Source organism: Cnephaeus nilssonii (assembly GCF_951640355.1).
Source record: "Cnephaeus nilssonii genome assembly, chromosome: 9".
Classification (NCBI taxonomy): domain Eukaryota; kingdom Metazoa; phylum Chordata; class Mammalia; order Chiroptera; family Vespertilionidae; genus Cnephaeus; species Cnephaeus nilssonii.
Genome location: NC_137080.1, coordinates 31057947 through 31075239, shown reverse-complemented (window position 1 = coordinate 31075239; position 17293 = coordinate 31057947). Strand labels below are relative to the sequence as shown.

Genomic DNA, 17293 nt, shown 5'->3' with positions numbered 1-17293 from the left:
CAGGCGTGGATTTTGGTTATTCTGTGTCTCTGGCTAGCAGGCCTTGCATGCTGGTTTTCCTGATGAATGGACCCTAGCAAAACAGCCATTTGCCAGTGTGGAAGCTGTGCCTCCTGTGCAGTGAACCCACATTTGGCAGTCAAGTTCAGGTTTCACTGCCTGCGGTGTTTGTTTCAGAACAAAATGAGAAAGTATATGCGTGGATTCTTGGCCATGAATGCTGTGCCACAGACAATGTCAGTAATTTGGGGCAATTTATGTTCATTTGGAGTAGCCCCAAAACATCACAAGCTATAAAGACACCATGCACATCAAGTACCCAGCATAGGGTGGAAGCCCAGTAATTGCCTGGATGTGTTCTGATTTCTCTTCCAGAGCCTTTCACCCTTCTTTGCCTGCTCTGAGCCCCCGGAGACCGACTTTTATGAATTGATTCAACTGGGCTTCCTTGTCCTCTGTCCTAGCCAATCTGATCGCCAGCAGAAAATTAGAGTAGGGGGACAGAGAGATTCATTCCAGGCTCCTTCCTGGCAGGCTGCAGTTTGGCCACTAGCTCTGTTCCTTTCACTGGGATGCAGCTTCTGTCAGGTGACCTACTTCCCACAGCCACAGGTGGTACCTTGTTTCAATAGCCACTCCAATCGCTTGATCTAGGAGGCCTGGCCTTGCTTCATGGTCCCTTGGTGGTTTCTTTAACTTTGCCACACCTTTCATTAAATTATCTTCATTTAACCTTTTTTTGGTGCCTCTTGTGTTTCTTGTCAAGATCCTGGCAGATATGTTCATGCTTACTCCTTTCCAGCATAAACAGCAGAGCTGGAGGCACCCTGTGCTGCTTTCCATGATACTGAAAAGTCTGGAAGTCAGCAGATAAAGCTTCTATTGACACCATGGTTGGGACTCAGATAAAATTGTTAAAGGAAAGGTCTGTCCTTGCCTGGCTTCCACCAAACATGGTTTTAACTTCACTGCACCTCAGTCCATTCAATCTCCTCAGAAGTCCCACAAGTAGAGATGATCATCTGTACTTTACAATGAGGAAATAAGCCAGACGTTGACAGGCAGCTGACAGGTGACTTCAGAGACTATGTTCTTTTCACAACATCATACGGTTCACTCCTCTGGGGCTGATTACTCCACCATAAAATGTGACTGTTGGACTATATTAGTGGTTTTCAATCCTACAGTTGAATCACCTCGGAAACTTAAAAAATATAAATCCCAATTTAAGAAATTTATAAGCTTCTTGTGTAATTCAAACAAGAACTAAGGTTGAGACCACTGGAATAAATGCTCCATAAAATTTCTTCTAAACCTAAAATGTTGTAATTCTAGTATTTTTTAATGTATTGCTTTAGTTTTGGCTAATCATAAATTAATAGTGCTGTGTTTTTTAATCTAATCATTTATTTTTCCCTTCTAAGTTGTTGTAAAAAATATTATTACAGAAAGCAGATACTTGTATGAAATGATTTAAAAGAATCTATCACATACTTACAGAATGCTAGCTAGGATCCTTTCCTGTGTGAGTGGAACGAAATCCTTATCCTCAAGGAACTCACAGTCTAACGGGGAAACAGACCCTAAACCATCTACTTATACTGTAACGTGGCAAGAGGAGTGAGTGGCCAGATTATTATGACCACTTGACGTTTGTAGGTAAATTAGCCGTACACTGCATCGTATGGGATATGGAAGCTGAAGGCCTGTTTGAACACCTTTGCTGTCTGCAGTTACCAAGATAAAACGTCTCCAATTCGCACAGGAACACAAGGATTGGACAGTCGAGCATTGGAAAAAAGTCATGTGGTCCAATGAATCATGTTTTCAGTTACATCATGCAGATGGCAGAGTGAGAATGTGGTGGAAACAGCATGAAAGCATGCACCCCACATGCATGAGTACAACCCTTCAAGCTGGTAGGGGCAGTGTTAAGGTTTGGGGCATAATGTTTTCCTGGCATAATTTGGGCCCTTTAATTCATGTGGAACAACATCTGAATAGCACAACATACCTAAGTATCTTTGCTGATCAAGTTCATCCTACCATGTTGATGGCGTATCCCAATGGAGATGGCTTCTTCCAATAATACAATGGGCCATGCCACAGTGCTCGTATTGTGCAGGAGTGGTTTCAAGAACATGAGGGAGACTTTACCTTGCTTAGGTGGCCCCCACAATCACCAGATCTCAATCCAATTGCGCATTTGTGGGACGAAGTTAAAAGAGCCATCAGGCAGCTGGTTCCACAACCATCAAATCTCACAGAACTGGACAGTGCTTTTCATCAGGAATGGTGTCAGATTCCTCGCATCACCTTTCAACATCTCGTGGAGTCAATGCCAAGAAGAATCGACGCAGTATTGAAGGCAAAAGGTGGCCCAACAAAGTACTGATGGGGTGGTCATAATAATCTGGCCACTCAGTGTATGTCAGTTTGGAACTTTCTACATAACAATAGTGCTATGACCTACACCTTAAAATCTTAGTAGAAAAATCTCAGATTTTTTTTTTTTTCCAGAAGAGTGGGTCAATTTTACCCACATATGAATATAAACAATTCAGCCCATCTGAGCTGTGAATGCAGGTTGCTTGGCAACAGCCTTTACAGTTGTGTTATTTGCTCTGAAATGAGAGGATCTGGTACTTTCCTCTTTAAAACAAAAGAATATTAATAACAGCAATGATGCTGGGTATTTATATGTTTTTCTTTGTGTGTAAGATATTAAGAATTGCATAATATTTTAGTTCCCGCATGCTTTGGAGTCAAAGTTAGGTAGTTTTTTGAAAAGTAAGAAGGTTGAGGGAGTGTTAGCACAGGTAGCTAATTAATAAAGGAAGAGAGGAAATGGGATCAGACATTAAGCCTAATCAACTAGGGAGCTGAATCGAACATTAAGCCTCATTCACTAGGAAGCCACAGCATTCACAGACTCTCCAGGGACTGTCACATCCTCTGCCAAGGGAACCTCATCCCCACAGTGGGCATAAAGAATCAGTTACTGGTCATTAGGCAACATTTCCAGGGGAGGGGTGGGAGAAATTCCTTTGCTAGGTGCATGCACAGTAGAAAAGAGATGACACAGCAACACTTTGGGGCATGTGCAGTAAGAACCAAAATGGCAACGTAAAGGGGTGGAGGCTAGCCTGAGAAAATCTGGAAGAAGGATCAGGTAGAATAAGGATGCAGAACATTGAAAGATCTAGGAAGGGATTGTATAGAGGGAGGACCCAGCACAAATCCACGAAGGATTAGGAAAGAGATTGGTTAGTTTAAAAGAAAGCTGAATCTTTTCCAAGCCTGAGGCAATATAATCAAAGCTTAACAAAGGCCCCCCTGGGTAGCACGTGTTCATTTGTGCACTCACCCATTTGTTCACATGTTTTCTCTCTATAGCAGCCATAGGGGGGCCTAGCAGCTACACGGGCCCAGGCGTGGGCTCCAAGCACGACTCCAAGCATGGGCCTGGGTGCCACAGTGCAGTGCCAGCAGGAGTGCAGCCAGGAACAGAGACTAAGCTAGCTGAGCCAGGACAGAGACTGAACTGGACTAAGCTTTGGCATGGACTGAAATGAGCTACAAAGCTTTGGATGCCCTGCCGATGCTGGGCCAATGGCACAGAATCTCTGGAACTTGGCCCTTCTGTGCTTGGTGAAGACGAGGCTGGACTTCTTCCAGAGCGGGATGGAGCTGAGCCACCTGGTCATGGATTAGACACCGGACACCTAGGGACAATCCTTTATTTCTACTCCAATAAATCTTACCACTATACTTCATCCTGTCATGTGTGGGTTCCCGAAATGCTTTTCTCGTGATTCTATGGAAAAGCCCTATTTTCACTGGCAGCAAGAGTGTCTCATAGCCAAATACAATCATTAATAGAGTATCCATTGGTCAGTCAGCTGACCTGGTTCATAAATCCAATGTGCATTTATTGAGTATATTTTTTATGCTTAACCCTCTCTATACAAAAGTGGGGAGAGACAAATATGTATGCTTGAGAAGGAACACAAAATGGTCAAATGCATATTCTTTTTGATTAAGTTATTTCATCAAATTCTTAAATCTTTCCAGTTGATTTTACCTTAAAGAAGAAATACAGAGCATCTTGCCATTACAGCTGTACCACCACAGAAAAAGTAATGGGCAGTCATAGTGGGGAAATGCTCTACCTCTTAACAGGAATAACCAAGGATCTAAAATTTACTCAAACCCACCTCTAACTTACAGATAAAATTTTCTAACACAATACCTCAATAACTCTAGTAAAATGGTGTACATTGAAGGGTGGATTTTTTTTCATTAAAGTTTATATATATATATATATATATATATATATATATATATATATATATCCGGAAATGAAATACCAGTCATACCACATCTCTGTGTTTTCCTATAAAAACCCAGCTCCAAAGAGGGAGGCAGATCCTTCATTTCCTACTTGTATAAAATATGACAGCTAATTTATTCCAGAGCATTGGCTCCTTTTGGAGAGAGGTAAGTGACTTAAATATAAAATGTATAACCATCGTAAATGTGAACAAATGTCCTTTTAAAAATATTGCTGTCATCATACAGTTCTCACAGATCATCACAATTTCAAGGTCCTATTCATCTTTCATTTATTTACCATCTCTAAATGTTAACATATTTGTAAAACCAAATGGCAGAAAACAATTTTGAATATCTGAACAATGTTTCCTGCGTTATGTTTGTCATTTTGCTCGTTACTGAGCAGACAGATGGGATCTAACTTGTCACAGCAAGCTCCAGCAAGAAGCAACATGAAACACACACAAAAATGATGGTTGTCAATGATGTTATGAGTCCATTAGTTAGTAGCTGTGTTTTGTAACCTGAGGTCATTTCAAGAATCCATACCTGGAGGTAAAGGTATCAGATTAGAAGCAATTTATTCCAAATGCTTTGGACATATTTGTTTAGTGCCCAGAGTAGGTGGCTACATAAATCTTTAGTACATGGTCTGAGCTCATTCCCTTGTAATGAGAGCGTGGCTTCACATGCCTGAGAGGAGTAGAGATTGCCACTGCCCGGTCTTATTTGCTTGCTTACCATCACACCAATCAACCCTCATTACTTCCTTTACAAAGAAATGTATATGTCATTGATTCCTCTGTGTCAAGAAGTGGTAAGAGGGGGGCATTCTCCCTTTAAATGGGATATCAGCTTCTCTAGAGGGGGCACTGTGGTATGAAAAAAGATATTTAACCATGTAATTTACATTTTGAAAAAAATATAATCCACTGTTTCTCAATACAAATTAAAGCATAATAAAATATGATGTAAGAGTTCTACAAAATCTAGCATTTACTCTCTGCATATCAGTGACTTTCAATGAGGTGCATTAGAGATTCCACAGGAATATGAGTTCCAGCTACCAAAAATAAGCATCAGAAATTTAAGTTTCTTATTGGGATGCAGAAAGCTGAAAACAGTGTCATTTCCCCATTTACATTAAAAAAAAAGAAAAAAGAAAAAACCTTCCCAGAGATTATTATACTGTGAGTACCTCCCCCAATGTCCTGGTCTTTCTCTACAGGAAAGTTTAATACATGTCTGAGCCATTGAATAGGTAAAAGCCAGGAGCTTCCTATGAAAGAGCTAAAAATAAATAAATAAATAAAATAAAAAAGCATAAATCATTGTGTCAAAGGCACAATGATTTCTGTGGACCAGACCTTGGTCACACTATAGAGAAAACAAGGCTGGACTTTTCTTAGATCTTCCTAGAAGTGCTACTAGAAAGCTAAGGAGATCTTAGCAGAGAGAGTTGGAAGCGTACCTAGATGCCTAGGGATTATGGAGGAAACAAATTGGAGAGGATGCCTCTGCTTTGGAGGTTGGAGGGAGGGGACATCTCCATAGAACCCGAGAAAGTGCCCAAGACTGAATATCAGCTTTGATCCCTGGAAGCCCTCTAGAGCATTGCTACTAATTCACCAGTGTCAGTCAGAAAAGACCTGTTTTATTGTCTTTTCTCCCTCCCTCCCGCCCGACCTAAGAGGCAGTTAGTTGAGGAGATATTGTTGGCAGAGAAAAAAGTGACTAAGCCCTCCTCCAGGCAGAGTGCAGACTCCTACTTTTACCAGGCTCTCTGTAAAGGGACATAAATGCTTTCAACTTAATAAAAATTCAAAAGTTGTTTATTATCACACTGGACTGGCCATTTTAATTACTAAACAGAAACTCTTTTGAGATGGGAAGTGAATGTGGGACTCTTTATTATCTAAGTTATGAAAACTAGCTTGAATATCATTTATGGGCTGAGACAAATAAACATCCTTTACTGCAAGATTAAAAGGAGAGTTGTAGAGGAAAATAAAGTTCATTTATGATGGCACCCTCTGAGTTTTGCTCTTTGAACACAACAACAACGAGCCTCTTCTGTTATTAGGAAGGGACGCGTAGGACTTATTTAGCTAGTTGTACTTAGCTCTTTTAAACGTCATCAAGATAGTTTTTTGTCACTAGGATATATTTTCAGAAGTCATTTGCTTCATTGTTTTTTAAAAACAGTAATTTTTGGCCAATCTCCCTCACCCTCCACTCTGATATTTCATTCTTGATAAATCATGTTTAATTAATTTTTTAACTACTGAAAGTAAAGCACTGGAGAAATGTTATCTGTAACCAATAATTAGATGATTCGATGTTTATTTGTATTAACAATTTATAATAGAATGGTTGAATTTTAACTTTTCTTGGGTGACGACATCAGATCTAGGCCAATGAGGTTTCTATAGTAACACAGCTGGATTTTTGGCAGGCCCAAACTACTCATAAGTAATGAAGATATTAAGGGATATTAAGGGCTTTTTTTCACCCTTAAAAATGGATCTGCCATAATTTTAGGAATCTTCACTATATGCCTGGGCCCTGAGGATGCAATGAAAACTATATCAGAACAATATACTGTGATCTTAATTATACTTAAAATGATGGAAACTCACTGCTGTGTGGTTGGACAGGTGTATAAAATATATGAAAGTATTTCAGAATGTCATGTTGTATGCAAAATGTAAATGTAATTCTAAGATCACAATACACATTGCACTGTGACTTCTTTTAATGTGGTATATAAAATATATAGCACCATGTGGGTGGTCGCAAGACAATGTGATTGCTTTGTCTTTCCTCCACAACGATTTTGTGAAAGCATATTTTAGTGACATTCCTGACAAAAATGGAATTTCCAAGGCTGTTTTATAAATTAGTTTTGGCACTCCTCAGTTTTGTCCATGCTTTTTCCAACACAGAAAATTATTTGTTCATGGTTTTCCAACACATAACCTGAGGCTAACAGAACCAACTTTGGTCACAGGCCTACCCTACCTCCTCCTGATGTGAAGGATGATGTTCAGGGAGCATCATGATGTCCTGCTGAGAGCCTTCCCCAAAGGCAGAGGGTCTCTGTGGGCCAAGGACAAAATCAAGGACATAAAACATGCCCTTTTTATGAAGATCAGAAGTTTTTCTCATAGCGCACTCTTTTTTCTGTTAGAGGTTGTTTAGAAAAGCGGGTGAGGGGTACAGGGAGCAGGGAGAATGCTTTTGAGTGCTTGTTCTTGGAGACTTGAATAGTAACACTGATTGGTAGCTGCTTAGCGCTGGCTCTGCCCTGATGAGATGATGGGGGGATAAAGGGTTCCTGGGGTTTCTACATTGCTTAGCTCCTTCAGGCAGGCCAGCAAACTCTAGGTGAAATAAAGTGCTTTTTCTGGTCTTTTCTACATTCCCCTTTTTTTTTTTTCTGGATTTAATATGTGTTGTTCCTCCATCTAAAATGTTCTACTCCAACCTCAACATCCCCAAGCACTCTCCTGTTTAGCTAACTCATCTGGGTTCAAAGGAGTTGATCCAGACCCTCCAATCATGTCAGTTCAGCTTATAAACTCTCTTCTTTTCTGGGATGCTTAATTTTATATGTCAACTTAAATAGGCTATGGGTTCCCAGATATTTGCTTAGATATTATTGCTGGGTATGTCTCTGAGGATATTTCTGGATGAGATTAACATTTCAGTTCCTAGACTGAGTAAAGCAGATTGTTCTCCCTCATGTGGGTAGATCTCAACCAGTCCACTGAAGGACTGAATAGAATTAAAAGATTGAGTAAGAAATTCTCTTTCTCTGCCTATCTGTCTTCACCCTGGGACATTGGTCTTCTCCTGCCTCTGCCATCAGTTCTCCTAGTTCTCCCACTTGCTGACTGCACATCTTTAGACTTCTCAGCCTCCCAAATTGTATAATCCAATTTCTCATAATAAATAAATCTCTCTCATTCTCTCTCTCTCTCTCTCTCATATATGCACTTTTGCCTACTGCATCTTAGCATATGAGTCACCAAGGAAAACAACGTGATCAAGCACTGGATGAAACAACACTTAATTTACATAGAGAAGAGATGGAGCAAGATCAGCTTCTGTAACTGGCATCAGTCCCCTAGTTCCAGCACATCCCCCATGGCCGGCAGGCCCCCCCAGTACCAGAAGATCCCCCATAGCCAGCAGTTCCCTATGGCCAGCAGGTCCCCCATGATCAGCAGGTCCCTGATAATCAGCAAGTCTTCTGTGGCTAGCAGGTCCCTGCTGGCAGCATGTCATTTGTGCTACAGCAAAAGGACCCCATCCCCTCATCACAGGAGACAGATAGAATAGTGAGGTTGACCAGGTGCCCTATGATAAATTTGCTTAAGCAGAACAAAGAAGTATAAATTGAGTCTGAAACAGGAAAAGATAGTAAGTCAAGCATTGGCTGTAAGAACTGTATATTTGAGAAAGTGTTGCAGGCCCAACGCTCATTCTTATGTGTCTGAGAGAGTATGGAATAGCTGTGTGCATGAGCTGTATATAAATATCCCCTATTGGTTCTGTTTCTCTGGAGAATCCAAACTAATATATTTCTTTCTAATCCTATATAATAAAAGGCTAATATGCAAATTGTCCCCACATGTGGGAGTTCAACCAACCAGGAGTTAGACGTGCAATGACCACCAAGGGGCAGTGTGGAACATGGCGGGCGTCAGCAACATTCTGCCAGCTCCAATGGGCCCCAACAAGAGCAGGACCAAGGTGGGATAGTGGAGCAGGTGAGCGGGCGGCACCAGGCCAAGGTGGGTGCGAGTGGGGGCCCCGATTGCCCCACCAGTCACCCCACAGATCAGCCCTGATAGCTGGCCAGGCCTAGGGATCATACCCGTGTACGAATTTCGTGCATCGGGCCTCTAGTAATGTAGAATTACATGCATTATGTTTTTATATATTCATGTATTTAGTATCTGTTCCACTATTAGCTTGTGAGGACACTGGAGGACTTGTATTTTAAAGAAGATTAATTCCCTTAAGTATATCACACATGAATATAAATATGCATTGCCCCTCAAAGGCATCAACTTAAGAGCCTTTATAATTATACATAACACTTAAGCCATCTTTGTACTCTGCCATCAGAATTAGTTACAAGCAAAAATTAACCCATACCCCTTACTCTGCAGATATCCTTGTACACTGCCCATATGTTACTCCCTAGTTTACACACTGGCCTTTTCTCTCAAACAGGGGTCAGCACACTGGAGCCTGTGAACCAAATCTAGCCCACAGCCAGTTTTCCTATGACTTACAAGCCAAGAATCATTTTTAAATGCTTGAAAAAAATAATAGAAAAAAATTGCAATACATAAAAAATATATGAAAGAGAAACTTCCATGTCCTTAAATAAAATTATATTGGACATAATCAGACCCATTTGTTTATATATTGTCTATGACTGTGTTCACACTCTAACAGCATTGAGTAGTTGCAACAGAGACCATATGGCCCACAAAGTCTAAAATATTTAATATCCAGTATTTTACAGAAAATGTTAGTTGAATCTGGTCTAGAATCTACACTGGACTTTGAGTGTCCTTGAGCTGTTTTCACCAATATACTCCTTCTCAAGTAGAAATCAAGTGGAACCTGTTTAAATGTCATCAGCAACTATTCGTTGTTTCTATGATACAACTCAGACTCCCAGTTTCAGCAGCTTTCATGTGGAGATGAAGCCCTTTCGGACCTCTCTATGGTCACCTTTCACCTCTCCTTCCCATGTTCATTTGCCTCCTATTCTGTGCACGTTATTTCTTTTGCCTGTCACTTTCTGCACCTCATCCCAGCTCCAACCTGCTTTGCAATGTGTTTCTCATGTTTCAGGTGGCATCTTAGGTACCATTTGTTCCAGAGATCTTCTCCAAGCCCCTAAATCTAGGCTAAATGTCCCTTCTGTGTGCACTCTTAAACCATGTCTTTCCCCTTTACTGGGAGCTTTATGCAGACAGGGATAGTGTCTGCCTTATTCACTACAATTTTCAGTGTCTGCCACCTGGGAGAAACACCATATATCTACAGAAAGAAAAAAGAATAGAGAGAAGAAATGTTGAGAAGAAAATAAACAAGAAATAATTGTTTCAATGAAGATACTAAATGTTTAGCAGTTTCTGAATTGCTTCTAAAATAGTTTAATCTATAAGCTATAAATTGTAATAAAACAGATAAAATTATGCAAAACTAACAAAATATTGGGGTCTGTATAGAGAATGTCGCATACACTAACACAAGCATAAACTTTTCAGATTAAAGTTTTAGTGAAAAAATATTTAAAATAGCAAACTCTGACAATCTTTCTGAAAGCACATTAAAATTCAGCAATGTGAAAAATTCATTAAAAATAAAGTAATAAAAATAAAATGATTTAAGCATTGGACCTGATATTACATATTCAATTAATTACACATCTCATTTCAGGTAAGAGAACTCAAAATCAAAGTGAATGATTAATGAAGTACTGTGTGTTAATGATTCCTTCCCTTCCTAATGTAGCTACTTGAATTTTATTAGCTTCTAACCTCAAGATGATATTAGTTAAATGTATCCAAAAATGTAAATGCCACATCTATTATTCTATATAATAAAAGGGTAATATGCAAATTGTCCCCTCAACTGGGAGTTCGACGAGAGTTCGACCAGGGGGCAGAGCCGGCCTGCCAACCACCCATGGCCCCACCCCACTGCCAGCCCCAACTGGGGCAGGCTGGCTGGACCCCACCTGTGCACTAATTCGTGCACCGGGCCTCTAGTATGTGAATATATGTAAGACAATTAAACATGAATAAATACTTAAGGTATATATCTATAATAACAAAACTGTAATATGCTAATTAGACTGGACAACCCAATGACCTTCCGGACGTCCTTCCAGGCTACCTTCTGGATGAAGTCAGGGCTGTGAGGGCTGAGGCAAGGCGCCATGGTCTGAGGGCCAAGCCCCTTGCACGAATTTTGTGCATCGGGCCTCTAGTCTATAATAATAAAAGCGTAGTATGCTAATTAGACCTGATAACCTTCTGGATGAAGACGGGGCTGCAAGGGAAGCCAGGGGTGTGGTCGGCCTACAAACCACCACAGGCCCCTCGCTCAGGCTGCCCCACGCCCCAAGGGAACCCCACCCTGATCCGGGACACCCTTCAGGGCAAACCAGCTGGCCCCCACCCGTGCACCAGGCCTCTATCTTATCTAATAAAAGAGTAATATACAGATTGATCATCACTGCAACACACAATATAGCTGCCCCCATGTGGTCAAAGATCCTGCCCCCATGTGGACACAAGATGGCCACTACAAGATGGCCAGCAGGGGAGGGCAGTTGGGAGGCACCTGGCCTGCAAGGGAGGGCAGTTGAGAGGGACCAGGCTTGCAAGGGAGGGCAGTTGGAGGTGACCAGGCTGGCAGAGGAGGGAAGTTGGGGACAAACAGGCTGGCAGGGGAGCAGTTAAGCATCAACCAGGCTGGCAGCAGAGTGGTTAGGGGGTGATCAGGCTGGCAGGCAGAAGCGGTTAGGGGCAATCAGGAAGGAAGGCAGGCAAGCAGTTGGGAGCCAGCAGTCCTGGATTGTGAGAGGGATGTCCGACTGCCCGTTTAGGCCCAATGCCACCAGGATCGGGCCTAAACGGGCAGTCGGACATCCCTCCAGGAGTCCCAGATTGGAGAGGGTACAGGCTGGGCTGAGGGACAACCCCCCGCCGTGCACGAATTTCGTGCACCGGGCTTCTAGTATTATGATAATTAATCATAATACACATTAATATATATTAAATTTTTTTTCTAAGTTCTTGAAACCCTCCCTACACACTACACAAATCTGCATGTGCGTGCAGATGCATGAACACACACAAGCACACACACAAACAACCATAAAAAACTTAATTTGCATGAAAGTATTTGTAAACAAAGTAGAATTGACTCAAGTGTTAGCAAGGGAGATGAAGATTTACAAAGTCTTGATTTTATTCTTCCCACAAATAAAACCTTACCCCACAATTAATTTCTCTTCTCTTTAGATTATGGTTCAGAGTTTATATTTACGAAGACTTTATAAGAAATATAGATACCAACTATACACACACGTAAAATTGAACATACACTTTACAAAGCAATGATCTTTACTATATGTGCCTATATTTCCTAAAAACAATACTTAGTATTTACTACATGTTATGCACTGATGTTTTCTATTTTATTTTTTTAATGGCTGGTCACCATCCATTGATTGAATCTATGATCCATTGATGGTATGTGACCTATGGCTTGAAAACAGTGCTACCTTGAGAGACCATTTTACCTCTTATTTCATTCACTCTTCCTTTTTTGTGTGTTACTTTATTTGGCATAAAATTTGGGCATAAGTTCCACCTGAGACTCTTAAGTTTTGTTTCTATCCCTTGGTAGCTTTGTCAAAGCCTCTGTTTAAGAAGGCTGGTTCCTTCCTACAAAGGTTTTCTCACACCAGCTGCTATAAAAAATAATGCATCCTTTATCCTCACACATTTAAAATATTCCCACGAGCAAAAACTTCATTTAATAAAATGCCTTCCACCCAGATTCTGATTTGAATGTTATTTCTTAAGGCAAATGTATTTGATCATATGATTTCAAACTCTAAATGAGAATTGAGTGCAAAGAAAATTGAAAGCTTTTAAAAATAACCAAGACTTGAGCAAACAAGAGAATTGGAGAAAAAAGGACTCACAAAATCATTTCGAAAACATAATGCAATTTGCCTCTTCAAAGATGGAGAAATTAGGCAAACTGTGGGGAGGTAGCTCCAAATCTTTCTACTAAAAAAACTAAGAGAACAGGTTTAACTGTTATTGCAGCCATGTTGTTGTCCTTATAATATTATTTCTAGAAAGATATGATAGGAAATACTTATGATAGGAAATAATACTTATGATAGGAAAAATGTCTTCTTTTCTCAGTTTCACTTGTATTTAGATAGTAAATTTACCTAGTGAGCCCCCAGAAATGGCCACACAATGTCTTAACAAAAGGTGGGATGTTAATCTGCAATTGTGGATGTTTTCAATGATGCTATTTTATGGCAGGTGTATTTTATGACCTGTATAATTAAAGCAGGGTCTGGATTCCTTCAGTTTCATTCTTCTGATTTATTTATGTTGTTCACCAAGGAACTGGTTTATTTATGTCTGTTCTTCTGATACTAACTGACCTTGTCAGAATCTTGCACGCATATCTCTGGTTTATACATCATCTATGACTTCTCAAAGTTTCCCTAGTAAAGTTAAGACTCCATACTCACATATCAATGCCAGAGCACTTGTTTCAGAGGGCATCTTTATTCCAAATATTTACAAAGTAGTATTTTGCAATTGCAAATGACTTTCTACTTTGAATCTTTCACATGCACACAAAGGAGTTTGTGTCTATAATTACCTAGGAAGCCCATCCAGGGCACTGTGAGGAATAGAAAAGCATTATATGGACTGGCCCTTATTCTCAAGATCTCTAATCAAAATTAGAAAACTATGGCGTAAACTCCACTCACCTGGGCCAGAAAATGATGTTAAGTTTTCCATGACCATTATATCTATTTAGTATCCCACCCTCACAGTGAGAGATGGCTTAGTTTTAGTGGTAAACAGCTCAAAGAGTGTGAAGTAACTCCCTCCCACACCCTGGCTGGGGACCTTGACAAATTACTGAACTCTCTGTATGGGAATTTTTCAGTCTATAAGATGGAGATTTTTATGGTGCTGACTCACAGGGTTATTATGATAACAAATATATACTACGAAGAAATAAGAGATGCAGAGTAAAATACTTGGCAACATGTATATGATAAAATAATTTTGCTAGTATTACAATGCAGTTTATCTGCCTTGCAAAATGTATTCTTCCTTTAAGATTCAGCTTAAAGGTCACTTTCTCCATGAAGCCTTCACCTTACAAATATTCCCCTATTCTTGATGTTCCCAAAATATGCTTTACTTACATCTGTTAGTACTTTCATTGCATATTGTAATTATGTGTCTATCTCTTCATATAGATTGGGGTCTCTTTAAAGGTAGAGGCCATATCAGAGTTAATATTGCATTTATATGCTCTACTATAGCGTTTGGCACACAATAGGTTCTTTGATTCAATCTGAAGAGTAACATAAGAATGACTCCATTGTTGGCATGAGCTGTCTTTTACTCTGAAGGTTAGGATAGCGCAATAAATATCAATGACCTTTCATGACAGGTCATTCCATTTTCTAGTTGCTCAGAGGAATGTTTATTAATAATTGGGGATGTCTTAAAATATTAGTAATCAGTAATTGCACCTCTACTAATGCTTGTGAATCATAACTTTATCTGTAAGCATAACAATATGATTGGCTGGAAAGATTCCCAAGGGCATGTTTATGAAGCATTGTGTCACACCAACATGATTCTGAAATCTGGAACCTGGATTACCTAAGAGTTACTGATTTGTGACACAAATGAATTTGTGACACAAGTGAATTTGTGACACAAATTCAGATGTTAACTAATCACCAAATGGATAAAAAATGAATAACTGTTGTAATTCTTCACTTTTGTTTAGAAGGGTTAGGGGATTAGCTACAATACTGGGGACGGGGGAGAGTCACCACTATATATTAGCTATGTACTGGTTAATAATGCAGATTTTGTAATCAAAGAAAACCCAATAATTTCAAGAGAAATATCAAAAGTGCTTTATTCAAAGTAATGTCCATCGCTAGCTACACATTTCCCCCATCTTTCAGGTAATTTGTGGATACTGTCCCAATAGAACTTTTCTTGTTTTGAGGCAAACCATTCAGAGACCCAATTTTCTGCTTCTTTGTACGTTTTGAAGTGCTGCTCAGAAAGTGCATGTGCCATCGATCGGAACAAGTGGTAATCTGAAAGAGCAAGGTCTGGTGAATACAGCGGGTGGGTTAATACTGCCCAGGCAACATCTTTTAACGTGTCTTTAACTGGTTTTGAAGTGTGTGATGGTGTGTTATCATGAAGCAAAATTACTTTGCCATGTCTTCTGGCCCATTCTGGCCATTTTATGATCAAAGTGTGGTTCAAATTAATTATTTGTTGTTGGTAGTGATCAGTATTAACGGTTTCACCTGGTTTTAGAAGCTCATAATACACCAAACCTTCCTGATCCCACCAAATGCAGAGCATTGTCTTCTTTCTAAAGCAATTTGGACTTGCAGTCAATATTGATGGTTGTTGACCTGGATCAACCTATGATTTTATGCCTTTCGGATTCTCAAAATAAATCCACTTTTCATCACCAGTCACAATTCGATGCAAAAAAGACTTTCTTTTGTGCCATTGAAGCAACATTTTACTGATAACGTTTCGGTTTTCCATTTGTCTTTCATTCAGTTGATGTGGCACCCATTTTCCTTCCTTTAAAATCTTTCCCATTGCTTGTAAACAATCAGAAATTATTTGCTGAGCAATGTTTAATCTTTCTTCAAGTTGTTTTTGAGTTTGACATGCATCTTCATCCAATAATGCTTATAATTGTTGGTCTTTAAACTTTTTCGGTTGACCTGCACATTCTTTGTCTTTCACATCGATACCATCACTTTTAAAGCATTTAAACTAGCGTTCACAAGTATCTTGAGATGGAGCATGTTCACCATAAGCTTCCCGAAGTATTCAGCAGCACTTTTCTTCAAAATAAAGTAATGAATTAAAACTTCCCGCAAATTCTCTTTTTTTGGCACGAAATTCAACATTTTTAAGCGTAAAATATCTATGATGTTAACACCTTCAGAAAATTTGGCATATGAAGTTTTGAATCCTGTTGTCAATACAACAAAATAGCATACATATCAAATCGCATATATATCAACATATGTGTAACTCCATCTATTGAAAAAAATTCGCATTCTGCATTATTAACCAGTACATCTAGTAAATCAGGAAATATCCAACTCATTTTGAATTCAAATAACTGTCAGAGAAGACTCGTCTCAATTCATCAGTCTTTAAGATGAGGATTCTGAACAGAATGCTCCAAAGGAGTCTTGATGAATAAGGTCAATGTACCCACTGGAATTACTGCTCCTTGCGTGAAAAACCTGGCAGTGAGCAAGTAACCACTCAGTAGTCACAGTGAAGAAACTTTCAACAAGAACAAATACAAAGGGAACTTATTCTACACTTCATCAGCACCAAATCTTCTCTAGCTTTCCAGTGCTGTGGGGTCTAGAAAAATGCCTTAGGGACTAAAATTAAGTGGGCTACTTGTCTGAGCACCATGTTGCTCAGAAAACAGGTGGCCTCTGGCAGGTGATGGTTATTTGGGAAAAGGTCCCTTAAAAGACTCCACTGCCAATGGAATGTTCTCAACAGTTTATTTAGTGACAACTTGACCTAAGTCTGTGGAGCAGCTCATGAGGATGCGGTAACTCTACTGCAAATGTTTGACAGCTTAGAGGGGAAAGTCTCTTCCATGGTAAATGCTACCCCTTCAAGCCACAGTTTCCATTAGTCCCAGCATCTTTACACTGCTAAATTGTCTAGCCAGCTTTTACTAAACCTCTTTAGGAGAGACCCAGCTGAAGAATATCTTTTCACTGAAGGCCAGGAAAGACAGAAATATAGATCAAGCTGTTGACATAGCAACAAAAGCTTTCACCATTCAAAAGAAGATTACAATGTAGACCAGTGATTTTAAGTGGCATTTTTGAGACAGGAGTGTTTGATATTATTCTCAGGGTAGCAGCCTACTATGTTTTTGTGCCATTAAATTATTCTCTCCAGGTTTATAAATAGCTGTAAGTTTATGGATATGTTTATTTAAAATTAAATTTAAAAGAAGAAAAAAACACTAGCATTCTTCTTTTCAACATTAAAATTCTTAATCGTAGTGGGTATATTACTGATTTTCAATCTCTAGAGTTGATTATGTTTACATA

General features: G+C 39.6%; 1 protein-coding gene and 1 pseudogene across 3 annotated transcripts in view; one reads left to right on the top strand and one right to left on the bottom strand.

Moving 5' to 3' along the window:
• GRM1 (glutamate metabotropic receptor 1) overlaps positions 1-17293 on the bottom strand; it is a gene marked incomplete at both ends in the record, with an annotated part of 294451 nt that overhangs the window by 134011 nt on the left and 143147 nt on the right. The window lies entirely within an intron of this gene.
• Positions 9034-17293, top strand: part of LOC307105372 (isoamyl acetate-hydrolyzing esterase 1 homolog) — a 34139-nt pseudogene continuing 25879 nt past the window's right edge. Inside the window, exon 1 of the transcript in view lies at positions 9034-9093. The product of the transcript in view is annotated as an isoamyl acetate-hydrolyzing esterase 1 homolog (transcript). The remainder of the gene's footprint in view (positions 9094-17293) is intronic.